Consider the following 13,800-nt stretch of genomic DNA (forward strand, 5'->3'; position numbering starts at 1 on the left):
AGCACTCCTGCGGCGTTCGGCTTTGCAGAGATCTCTGTTTCCTCGTGTTGTTTTGTGCCTTTATTTTTAACAGATTTACTGAGACTGAAAAGATATGAAAGAAACGCGATTTGCATGCTCAGAAAAAAGCAGGCTAAAAGTGAAAGCAACCTTATTTGTTCACAGCGAATATATATATTTACTCCAGCGTCTTGCTCAGAAGTTGTTGACGGGCGTCTGATGAGATCGAATGGTTGCATTACATTATATATTCAAATCGGCGTGAGGTAAAAATCCTCTGAAATGATCTAAATGGGCATTTGCATGGCTAACCAAGCGGGTGGACGTTTCTTTTCTCGAGATCTACCTTCTGTGATGTGTCTGATAATACTACACAACACAAAGGTGTTTCCCTTTATTAAAAACAACAGACGTTTAAAAGAATGAAGGTGTGATAGGAAATGTTTGACCTTACTTTAAATTTCTCTGCTTTTGTATTTTTGTGGTTTCAGGCCCCTCCCCATTCACGCTCGTGTGGGTATTTCCAACCAATTAAAAAGGTCGGTATGGCGGAGATGAGCTTTTCTGAAACCGTGCACAGTCAATATCGGAGGTAAATTTGGTTTTGATTGTTAACGTTTTATCTCACCTCAACCTGCTAAAATGCTTTGTGCAAATGTGTCACCTGCATCCCATATCCTGAATTCACAGCCCCGACTTAATCTTCAAAGCACAGACCTTATGTTTTAACTGATATAGTTCAGCGTGCCGTTGGCACCCCCAACCCTGTTGACGCTGCCGTTCCCCGAGCTAAACAAACGCTGGGGTTCTAGATGCATCGCAAGTTCCAGCCGTTGTGTTCAAGAATGAAATGCTGTGTCGGTATGGAAGTGTCCGGCGTTGGCACGCGACGGATTCGCCTCCGGCATTGCCTTCCGCCCCAGCGGCTCCAGCTTTCGTGCGGTGTCAGGTGCCGATATGCCGTTGAGAAGAACGCCGTCCCTTATCGACACCAATCCAGATGAACTCAAAGACACGCTCCCCCTGCATCTCTGGGCCCGCTTGCGCCACATTTGGGCAACGTTCGACTTGTTTTTGAGCGGAGGCAGACCTAAAGGCATAGGGGAGGCCTAGCCAAGGTTCTCACAAGGCTGCAGGCCTCTGGGTTTGCTGGACCGCGGAGGCTTAAACCCCCTGTGTCCCTCCGGAAATCCTGGCCAACTCGGAAACGCCGGCAGTCCTGGAGTGATATCTGAGAGGTGGATGGGTATGATATGCCTTCCACAAGAGTCCGTTTGCATCGCGCTGAATTCTGAAAGGGATGAAAGAGGCGTGTTGGCTGCTGTCTTGGCGCGTGCGGACCAACTCTGCCTTTTTGTATTCGCATGCACGCTGCTAAGTTTGGGGAGAGATGAGTGCGTTTTAGTGAGGGACTGAGTGACCATGTGCTTCTGTGTTGATTTGTGTGGCAGTACGTTGCAGTTGTACAACGGTGGCCAAACGCGACGTCCAACTTTGGGAAATTTACATCTTTGCTCCTTATTCAAATATTTAGTTGTGCTGGGAGTGTAAACTGACGCTCAGCTTTGAGATTTTTTTTTTAAAGAATTAAAAAGAAAATGACACCCTTTCGTCAAAAACAAGAGTGAATTAACAACGTTTTTGTAACCGATAAAACTTTTAATGGGCTTATAAAAACTCATATTCGGCCATCCCTGAGCCACTTTTTACCAAATATTTGGTCCGATGTTTTGATGGTTTAAATGAACCTGAGGGGTTGGCCACTACTGTATATGGCCTGTTGTTTTATTCACAAACACATTTTTCTGCTAAAATCGAGAAACTTTGGTTTTGAAGGCAGCGGTTCTCAAACTGGGGGCCTGAGATGGATCCAGGGGGGCCACGGTGTTTGTGGCATTTTATAAAGTATGAAAACTTATAATATATTTTCAGAAAAATAAGACCATCAACCCCCCCAAAAAGATGTTTCAGCATTGTATAATTGTATATGTTTTTTGTGTTATTTACATTTTTAGTTTTTTTAAGTCTTTATTTGGGGGCCCACAAAGCAATGCACTCTAAACAAAGGGGGCCTTACAATGAAAAAGTTTGAGAACCACTGTTTTAAGGGGTCACACGAGGAACCAAATTCTCCTTGGAGATAAAAGTTGTACTTTGACAACGTGATTTATGAAAGCAAACTTTATAAACTTCTCCCCTCGTCGTCTTCTCAATTATAAAATTTATTGAAACTGCCACACTGCAACAAAAAGCTTGTACATCCTAAACTTTTTGACATCTAAATACGTTTCGGCACATGCACGATCCTGATATCGTAAGTGGACCTCTGGGAAAATTAACATTTTAAATGACACGCTATGACCCCTTTAATAGCTTTTGTACTGGCAAAGCGTTCAGATCAATGACAGATTGCTGTAATTCTTAATTCAGACACCAAACATTCCCTGCCTCTTTTCTGTCAGCTCTGCCCAAATGGTTTTGATTAATTCAGACAGGAAATGCTTGTGAAAGAGATTTATATCTGGATTCATCTGCAAAATAATCAAATCATTACCAGCTAATGACAGCGGCGTGACGGATGATGTAGACGTTCGCCAGGTCCCAGAAACGGTGGAGCCCGTCGACGCGGAGGATGCCGGCCCCACATGTCACAGCTCGACCGTAATTGTGGCTCTGCCGTTCTCGGATCAGCCGAGGCGCAGACAATCCTGTTGTTAATGAAGTCGTCTGAGGCAGCGGCAATTACTGACTTCTGTCACTATCACCGGGGGCAACGAGGTTTGGGAAAAGCGTTCTCTTTGGTTGAGGGATCCCCCATTGCTTTCAATGGAGTTGATGTAGAGTGCTTGTCAAAAGCAACATGGAATATCAGAGGATTAATTGGTCGGAGAGGAAAAGCGGAAAATCTCTGTCGAGAGAGCGTAATTGAAACTCATTTAATTCTCTGTGTAATCAAACCAGCCTTGTGCCCAATTTTGTCTGATATTAACCAGGTTAGCACACGTGGAAATTTTATTTGGGCCTGACGTGTTTTTTTTTAAATGTTGTCTTCAGTTTTCAGTGATGGAAATGGCCAAGATTCACTCGGGGGACCCTGGTTGAGAATATATTTTATATTTTTAATCCATAGATGTAGAAAACACGCTATATTTGTGCATGACGTTTGCATAGCATGGGGCTGGATAAAAGATACAAATTTTCGTAAATTTGAATCGCCCTGAAATGCTTTTATTTTATGATGACTTTTTACAAGTAAATATACGTACACTGTACAAAATGATTTGTTGTTTTTTGTTGTTTCAACTTAAAAAAATAAATTACCTGGTTGCCTTAAAACTTTAAGTTAGTTCAACTTAAAAATATTAGTCAACACAACGAGTTTGCAACAAATTCATTAAGTGAACTAATATTTTTAAGTTGAACTAACTTAAAGTTTTAAGGCAACAAGGTAACTTATTTTTTTAAGTTGAAACAACAAAAAACAACAAATCATTTTTTACAGTGTATATATGATATGAATTTCTAAAGCCGATGAGTGCAATGAGTTCCAAGTCCTGTCCAGGTGCTGTTAAGGTCCAGTAGCTCATAGGGAAGCATTGTTCACTAAACAGCTTTTTCTTTTGTCATATCTCTAATATGTTCTTTTTCTCTGCTTTCAGATTCAGAAACAAAAGCTGTGGTTCTTGCACGAGGCCGGTTCGAATATGCTGGACGAAGAATGAGATAAGAGAAGATGTTCAGTGGCTAACCGACGGTAAACCTCCATCTTGGTTTCATCCCTCGAGCAGTCGTGTGTCGTTAGAAGGCTCGTGGATTCATTTGACAGATGTGCTCGCTGATGTTTATGTCCGTTTTATTTGTCAACTACAGTTCGCAGCTTTATGAAGAAGAATAGGAAAAAAACATGCAGCTCTGCTTAATGTATTGCGTGCGATAAATTTCACGCCGCCGCTTGGTCTCCTTGATGTTATACATAGGAAATTTTGAGGGGAAAAATGAAAAACGATCTAAAAAAGTCTTTTCTTTGATGAATGTTAATGGAATCGGGTCTTAAATGGTACAGCGAAGTGTTTTGATGGACGTAATGAATCCGACGCTCGGTGTGCAAGTTCGTCACAAATCACCTCTTTTGATTCTCTGCCCCGATACAGTAATGATTGATGCACAGGTGTGCTTTGATGCTTAAAGATGTTGCCACGGTAACCTTCTGCTTTTCACCCCATGCAATTATGCAGAAGAGATGAACTTCACCTCAGCAAATTACCAACAGGTAAAACATACCGTAGTCACCGATCGTCTCCAAAGGCAGCAAGTTTCCCTCATAAAAGACGTTTTGCCAAGAGATGCGTTCACGCTTGTCAGTCGAGCACATTTAATGGCAGGCAATTGTTTGTCGGCTCCGAAGTTCAAACTCTGTGGAATTTTAGGAATCAATGTGCGGTTTGTCCGTTTAAATTACTGTAATAAAGTCACATTTATTTTGAAGCTCACATAAGGAGAAGACTCGCAGGAAAACCCCTCCCAAAACAAATTGTGGACTTGTTATGTCCCGAGTAGTGTGAAAGTTATAGATGTGCATCAGACAACATCAGTGTGGGCAAAGAGGAAAGACTCAAGGGCTTGTAAAAGTGACACTTCAACACATTTCGCTGCAATCCATTCTGACAAGTGTCCATTGACCAATGAGAATCGAAGAGAGCATGTTGTCAGTTCAAATGCTACAAAGACAATCGTGTAAAAATTTGTTGGTTTGTTTCTGTAGTTCAAATGTGGTACGGAATAAGATATTGTGAGATGTCTGTTCATACAATGGAAAGTAAATGGTGATCACTGTTGTTTGGTTGCCAACATTCTTCAAAATATCTTCTTTTGTGTTCAGCAGAAGAAACAAACTCATACAGGTTTGTAATGACATGAGGATGAATATAATGCGAAATAATTTTTATTTTTGGGTGCACTGTCCCTTTAAGAGCACCTGGAATACAGCCTATAAGATTGCATTCACTAGTATTGTTCCGTTTTTATTATGCTATTGTTTGGGGCTTGATCATAAGTTCTGCTTTTTTATTCCACAGACAAAATAACATCATACAGACGAAATGGCATGAGGGTGAATAAATGCTGACTGGTGAACTGTCCCTTTAACATGTCTCTCTTTGATAGTCCCACATCTTTTTTTAACATGCACGGCTAATGACGTCCAGCCAGCCAAAACGAACAGTTCTCACGGAGGATTCTTCATACAAGCTGAGCTTATTTCACTTCAGATTGGCTGTTTAATTAAGCGGGAGTAATGGACTTGCTGTGACTAGCGTGTCCTGCTGGGACTCAGACATTGCCATCAGATTCATGTCAGTAATTTGCTAGTGAAGTGAAAGAGATGACGTTTTAAGCGTAGGGTTTTTCTTTTATACCCCCAGCCGGTTTATTTAACATACCGATATTATCGCCGCTGTAGTGAGAGACTGCACTTTTTAGACCATGTTGCTTTTGATCAAATCTTCTGTCGTTTTGGGTGTCGATAAATTGTTTAAAGTGCAACATAAGCTTTTGTAATCGCTTTTTTATTTTCTGTGTGTTAATAAAAGCAAGATTTATTCAAAATGCCCGTTCGTCTGTTTCACTTTATAAAACCCTCTTTTTTATCTCGACAGATCTTCAAATCAACATCCTGCCGCGGCCTATCTGGGCTATCAGAATCTGAAACCATACTGCTTTAATGTCTGGAAAGTGTAAAGAGCAAAGCATACAGTCAACACAGACTTGGAAATAATTTTGCTGATCTAAAAAAATGCTGTATCACTAGATTTTTCAGCTTTTGCTATAATGTTCAGAGTTTACTACAAAAAATAATGTGAAAAGTGTTCATGGTTTTCAAGGACGAGGGCACGTCACCTTGCTTGTTGGCATCTACTAAACCTGTGTCTACTAAATGACAAATCAGTTTAAAGCAGACATAACACACAGTTTCTGCCAATCTCATATTAATCTTGAGGAAATATAGTATTGCACTTTGTATCTTCAAAGAGTCTTTAGTTTGATCACATTTATAAAAGACAGATGTACGTTTTTTTCCGAAAACAGGCGAGCCCTGAACACATCGTCGCATGATCCCTGCATAACTGTTGATTCACTATAAGTTTGTGTTGTGTAACTTATGCACGTACACTCCGATTGCCAACAAAACACAGACATGACTCAGTTTGACTTAAAGCGTGCACTTCATGTCGGGCATCTTTTAGTGCGGGGACCGCTCCATATATCAGTTTCAAACGATCTTCAAATCCAGCGTTTCATCCACCGTCATCAGCGAAATGCAGTGAACAAACAAACACAGCTGAACTTCGCGAACGCAGTGCTCTCTCTCTCTTGCTCCAGCTGGTTGACATGTGCGATTGACCCATGGGCGTGCTTTTCCGGGACAATTATCCAATAAGGGACTGAGAAAAGTTGTTACGAAACGGATTTGCATGTTGGGAAAAAACTTTCCGAAACCTATACGAAAGCTGGGGGAGTGTACCGAGCACAGAAATACTGCGTCATACATCCAGCTCGCTTTTTTGACAAGTTGACCATGTCAAGCATGAGAAGCCAGCACATTTAACAGTATAAAGAAGTCAGAATGCATGAAACATGGCACCCCACCTTTAAGACAAAATACAGCATAATATTTAAATATATAGTTGTCTGACTTTTAAAAGTTGATAGAAGTACACGTTTTCCAGTTTTAACTGAGCACGATTATATGATTTGTTGCGATTCCACTTGAAAAACTACTAGTATACTGTAGTAAATGGATAAACTGTAGTAAACACTGTAGTAGTATTTACTATATTAAGGTTTAGTAAGCATTGCAGTATCTTGGAATTTTACTAGTTTACTAAAGTAAATACCATACTGTACTGTAGTATTCTTTCATGTGGGCTTCGTTGTTTGCATTCAGCTTTGAACACCATCAATAAGAACTGTTGATATAAAATCTTTTTTTAACCACATAAACAGCATCATAAACCTGGCGACGCCAGCCTGGAGTAAAACTCACTTTTTACTTTTCAGACGTTTCTGTGTGTAGGCTACCTAAAATAATGATGATAACTGCACAGTTCATACTCTAAGAACAATAAATTGTTCAACAGGAACAGGAAAATAATTACATATTGTAAAACTAGACAAGTGTCTGATGTTTGGCAAATGTTTGGTTTATTTCGAGGGTTGTGAATATGGTCTGTAATTAAAATGTACCAAAACCAACGGCGGTCTTGCTTCTTGTTCTGTTTCTGTTAGCTGTAAACATTCAGTTTAGGCTGTTGTGCCCTTAAAATCTGCAACGTTTTGTTGTCAACATCTGAGAACCGTGTTGTCTACTGGAGGGCTCTGCAACGTGCCACAGGCCTGATTTTTATTTACTTCTCTCTCTCGACAAACTCCTGTGTTCTTTTTTCAATCTCACATTTTCATTTTACCCTCCATTAGATTCGGCTGGCAGAAAACATACGACTCTGTCAACACAATTAAGCTCACTTCCTGTGTCAGACACCCACGCCGCCACTTTCACACCTACTGTTAGTGTGCGGATCCACCCCAGCACGGCTAATACTGCACCGTTAGTGACTTCAACACGCACGTTCAGCTGTTATGGCAGTCATGGCAGACAGCATGAAATATTTGTGTTGAGATGAAATCAAAATTGACCTCATTTAATTTCTTAAATAAGAAATTTCTTATTTAATTTCTTACTCGCTGCTCATGTTGTTCAAAGACACCTGTGCAGGCCGCTGATGTCCCTTGCGTTGTTTAAACTGCATCCAGAGTCATTTATAACAGAATATTGCTTAAGGTTAATTATTTTTAAAACTTAGAAAATGATCCGAGAGCTGTTCTTTCTCACAGGAACTCTTTGGTGCTTTTATTAAGTGTCAAAGTGAGTCATAATGTACTCTCATTCTATTGAATCCACGGTTTAGCTCCTTTTGTGTGCCGAAGAAGAAAGTTCAAGAAGAGAAGTAAATGATAAGGGCATGTTTATTTTTCACTTTAATCCGCCTTCCCGCTCTTAATTTGCATTATTTATCTGTGACACTGTTTCTTATAAATAAATGTCTTTGGAATATTTGATCAAAACCTGGCCGACATTAAAAGCATTGATTCAAAGCAGAAACTTAAACAACTTAAACTCTTATGAGAAATTGATTTATCCATTCAATGAAATGTGATGTAATCAAATAAAAACGGTGGAACAAAAATAAACTATTGACATGCAGTCATTGATTAAAATACTTGACTAAAAACACCATTAAGAACGAAAACAGTTTTAATTGCACAGTAATACACACATATACTAATATAGTTTGAGAATTACAATGCTTTATTAATGGGGTGGCTGCAATTTTGAGTGTGAGGAAGAAAAAAACAGCTTTAAATCTAAAACACTTCTTTAAAACACTAGGTAAACTGACTAAGAGTCCACTTTTTGCGTAACACCTTGTCCAAGACGCCTTGATAACGCCGCCTAGCTACAAGTCCCATAATCCTGTGCGTGCGCAACGGCGCATGTTGTGGCTAGAAGAGATACCACTACGGCAGGAAGTGATGCAAAATCTCACCATAAAATTGCAATAAATGACATTAGCTAACGCCTACACCTAACCCAACCCTTAAAATAACGTAATTATTAATAATAATAAAAACAGCAATTAACTGTTGTTAAGCTTGACAAAAATGATGTGTGCGCATGCCCAGTGGAAGTAGCTGTTTCCCTTCTAGTCTTTACCAGCGATGCCTGATTGAACTTGGACGATTCAAAATGGCGTCTAGACGAGCAGTAAACCCCATGTAACCAAATATTTGCCTAGTTAACGCAAAGTGCACTTATTTTTGTTTCAGGTCATATGGTTTTCCGGAAACTTGTCAGAAGCAAAGTAGCCTATCACGTATTGACATCCATGAACGGCTGCTGTGGAAGCATCCGAGGCAGGAACTATACAGGTATGTATATGTATCCAGATCATAGATTTTATGTACGTATAGTTTGTTTTTAAATGTTTTGGATTATTTGAAAGCTGGAACCGAATGAAAGATCATCACTGGCCAGGTTGCTCTCTCCACCACTGGAGCACTACTGAGCCCTCTTGTGGTCACTCGGGAAAGTAGCACATCAAAGTCTGGTCCCCTGACCTTCATCCCCAGTACTCCCTGTGATTGAAAGCCACGTCTGTCCCACAGTTAAATATTATCTTTGAAAATATTCTCATATCTATCTGTCAGACTTAAGGACTTCACCCCATTCGCTCTCTATCTCTCCCACACGAGATTACTCCCCTGAAACTGCTGCGTGACTATGATTCATACAGAGACATTGAAAATTATGAATGCCACTGATAAATGAAACCAGCTTGGCTTTTGTGGAGTCCCGAAGTCACTATTTGGGCGAGTTTTCTGAGAAACACTCGCACTGTAATGGTGACAAGAAACGTCTCTAACGATAAGCAGCAGCCTTGGGGGATTATTGAATTAATATTTGACTAAAATGGCAAAAAGATATTCAGAAATTGTCGATTTCAAATGCGAGGACTTGTTGATTTTTTATTTTTTCTTATTTTTCAGTGGCATCTTTTAAGTATGATACGTCAATACATTGTGAACGATTTCCTATAAATGGTGGCCTAGTTAACAAGTCCGAGGTGTTAATGTATTTGGAAATGTACAGAAAGTTTGTTTCCATGGTGTAAAGTAAACAACGTAGCACAATTTCCGTTCCTGTGAAAATTACACCGCAACATGCAGATCAATACGCAAACATGCGGACGCATCATTTACCTTGCGCTATTGCAACAGGTGACGCATGGCCACCTTCTCTCTCAAAGGTCAGATTGCTGCATTGCATTCATTTACCTTTTCCTCATGATGCAATTTCTATACATAACAGTACAGGTTTACTTTACAGGAATGAATAAGCACGCCGACATTACCATTCAAATGCATTTGGTTAAATGAATGTGTCTTGACTGAGTGAGAATATTTAAACTTCAAATATACATGAGTTTAAAACACTGGCCTAATATTTCTAAATTTAAAATGAAGTGAGTTGAATGTAAAAATTAAAAACGTAATAATATGAAAATATTAATAGACTACCCTTATTTTCCTCTCTTCGCAGTTTAAGTTCGTATGCTGGGAATGTTTTCGGGGTTACGTCTTTATTGTCGGATAAATGTCCAAAGCAGATTAACCTATAGAGATTATGTGAAGAAACGGCAAACCTTTCTAACAATGTGAGTCACTACAGTGTTAGTGCGTCTGGCACGGATGAGTCATGTTTGAAAGAATTCAACCTCATCTTATGTGACAATAACCTGTGCGTAAAAACGTGCATGTTAATTTATGCTACAGTTTCATCTCACTGTCCTTTTCCCCGCATTGAGAGAAATAAAATCAATGTGACCGCTGTTTTTTGTGACAAGTTAACAGGTGATGAAGAGTTAAGTCTGGCATTAAATCAATGTCTTGCACTGGTGGTGGAGGACTCAAAGACAGCTAAAGTGAATAAATAAGGTATTTAAAACACGTTCGATTTGTGCTGTAATTTACAGCATTTTTTACAATGTCGTTTGTTTGGCTAAATTTGAATAATTTAAAATAACAAAATCTAAGCTAAATGTCATAAATCAACACTCCGAAGGATAGATTTTTTTAAATTAAGAACAACATAAATCGTCAAAAAAAATCAAGAAGCAAAGTATTGAATAATTGATATATATTTACGATAAAAAATATAATATAAAAATAAAATAAATCTGAATATCTTGAATGGACAAAGGCGCGTTTATAGCATCCACATCAAATGCGCATCATGACAAACCTTTAAGGAGATTTCATCTTTACAAAAAAATAGTATTTCTCTCTCTGAAACATATTTAGGCTAACTATAATTTTAAACTCATTAGGCTATCAATATGCTCGAGCTTACATGAAAAAAAACTCGCCTTGATTTATAAATGAGCAGGTAAATGTGCATTAAAATAAGAAATCTTGTACTTAGATGAGCTTTGGTGTCAGAGTTGCAAATGTGTGTGAAAACATACGATGGCTTATATGAAATAAAACGACTAGAAGTGTAAACGCACTCGTGGCTGTGGATGGCAGAGTTTTAAATAATTTCGTGCAGTCCTTATTTATTCCTGACATTTTTAACATGTGATGTGTAAATATGGGAATGGTTGAGTGCGAGAGTGGATAAGTCCCCGGAGAGCCGCGCACGGAGAGGCGCCTCTCCAAAAAAAAAAAAAATCAAAGTGGGGCATGAAGACGCGCTGCGCCACAGCTGGCAGAATGTCTTATGGAAACGGGGAGGGGCGGTTCGTTTACCTGACACCCCTCTCACACAGCTCAAACCCTCCTCCTCCATCTCCTCCTCCTATAGCGCCTCTATCCAGCACCGCAGCCCACGTTGCGTACACTCCGTGTGCTCCCAACTTCAGCGCTTACGCACAGTGACAGTTGCATCTCCATCAGCGCTCGGTGCCGTGGACGCTCTCCGGCTTCGGATCTCTCAAGGTGGGCACGAAGTTGAACGAGCATTCTGAACTTTTTGATGGAAAACGAGAGGTTCCGTGGAGACTGCTAACTTCTCTAAGGTATTGTTCTGTTGGCTTGCTTTATTTCTCTGATGTCTTTGAGCGTGTCACATTCGAGTGCAAGAACATCTGCTCCGAGCGCAAAGCTGCTGTATTTGTAACGCACAGTCAGATGTCTTTGCCGCTTTCTCTTATCAAAAGATTGCGTAATAAAGAATTGATAAAGCGAGAAAAAATCATTGCACGCATACCATTAGATGCCATGGTATTTTTTATACTGAAATATTTCAAGCGTATATTTTGTATAAATATATTGTTCAGTGTTTAAATGTAGATTTTAAACTGTTTGCAAAAGTACATTTGGATACTGTCTTAACACGTGCTAAAGAAAATGTCATACTGTACCGGCGTTTCTCTCTCAGAGCATGTGTTGTGTAGGCTATAACTGTGCATGTCCAGATTATGACAGCAGATGAGTTTTTGTGAAACAGTCTGGGGGTCAGGACTCTGTATAACCCATGAGAACTATAAGTTCATTTCATTTAAGAAATGCATTTATGTGCAAAGAAAAAAATACAAGCAAAGGGAGTTTAAAAGCAATCATATTTCAGGAAAATGAGTGCAGAAAACGAAATTAGTGAACAATGCAATATCATTTTTTTATAAACACTAGCTTGTCAAATGTCGAACATCAAATGCATGTTAGTTGACATGTCTAACAATTGCATGTTATTCCGAGTGTCTAAAAATTCATTGTGGGGTCTTTATTTTAACGCATTCTTCCTGCAACCTAATTGGGAATACGTTTAGAGTTCATCAGAATCTGTTTAACAGACAGACAATATTTTTTCAAAAAGCATTAAGGATTCAGAGAGATCATTGTTTTTTCCATACTAAAAATAATTGCTCAGCGCTGAGATGAATTTTGATTATTTTTCCATAATTTAGACATTTTTAACAAATAGAACGGATGCATTTGCATGTGTGTTTGAATGTGGAGCTAATGAAATTATTTGGCAATCATATGGGGTGTGATGGAATAAATTACAATAGAATGTGTTTCATCAGGCGTTGCATTGAAATGTAGGTACGGTACTGTTATGGTTGACTGTGATTGTGCTACAGTTATGGTACGTTGGTAAAGAACGGCAAGCTAAGAAGAGTTTTAGCAAGTGCATGATTTCAGGAAGATCTAAGCCCCCTTCATACGTGCATCGCCCCTCACTGTTACTCGTGGTTAAAGTGCGGCCCACAAGTTATGTGTCAAAACGTGATTATTGCAGTGCAGCTGATACTGTGAGATATGAGACGCGTAAAATGCAACTAGACATGGTTGCAATTAATGCATTGCAATAAAATGAATACATTTAAATTGCGGAAAGGTACGTGCCTGAAATATTTGTTGTGTAACTGACACACTTTTCATTTGCATTGCACTGCAAAGCGATCTCTTATTAACAGGTCAGTGCGGTAGAAATAGAGGTCATTCTTCTTGAGAGATTACTTCCAACCCATCTAGTTATCTAGGGTAGAATTAATGCGGTTGCTCTGGTCAGTGTTTCTCAGAATAGATCTTGTGAGTTTTCCTGCCAGTGTCAGGTTTGCTTCTTGTAAGTGCTGTTCAACATGAAAGCTGTTGCTATTGTCAAGGTTTCTCATTTTTACCCGTGCTGTCACTTTGAAACGTACAGTTTGCTAATGTGAAACCGCGTGGGCCCCCTTGATCTCGAACTGAAAGTTGTTAACCATTTTTATTGGCATGATTTAACCTCATTTCCACGGCTGGTTGTTGTCGAATCGCTCTCTCTGACACTGAGCGTTCTGATTCATCAGTTGTGAAGATATCTGTGCCCCAAATCTTTGGCATTGTTTTCTATCACACGGGCCGTGCGAAGCTGCTATGAAAAACCGTGTGTTAACTGAACTGAACGTGTTGCACATCCTGCGAATAACTACAGGAAGTCAGTCTCGCTTGGTTCGGCGCAGGCACAAGGTGATGTTCTTCAACCCCTCACGCCATACATTCCTGCCTAATTGACCTCCAATTTGTCAGACCACTTGTGACGAACACCCAAAATTCAGAAGCCAGAGAGTCTCTCCGAGTAGAGCGGGCATCATTGTCAGGGAGAGAACGCACAGCGTTTGCCCCCCTGACCCTTCGAGACCAATTACCCGGCACGGTGCATCAGTTATTTTCAGCGCTGGGGAAAATGCACCTGAGAGCATA

The 13,800-nt window shown here is 39.7% G+C and overlaps 1 protein-coding gene across 3 annotated transcripts in view; it reads left to right on the forward strand.

Annotated features, from left to right (window-relative positions):
* Positions 1-11,236: 11,236 nt before the first annotated feature.
* The window catches only part of LOC130557614 (DNA-binding protein SATB1), a 49,513-nt gene continuing 46,949 nt past the window's right edge, over positions 11,237-13,800 (forward strand). For 2 of the 3 annotated variants that reach the window (XM_057339536.1, XM_057339540.1), the window contains exon 1: positions 11,239-11,633. The gene's annotated coding sequence lies outside the window, so the exon portion shown is untranslated. Of the gene's footprint in view, positions 11,634-13,800 lie in introns of all 3 variants that reach the window. The other variant, XM_057339538.1, reaches the window with a different exon arrangement.

Source organism: Triplophysa rosa, linkage group LG8, assembly GCF_024868665.1.
Source record: "Triplophysa rosa linkage group LG8, Trosa_1v2, whole genome shotgun sequence".
In the NCBI taxonomy this organism is placed as follows: domain Eukaryota; kingdom Metazoa; phylum Chordata; class Actinopteri; order Cypriniformes; family Nemacheilidae; genus Triplophysa; species Triplophysa rosa.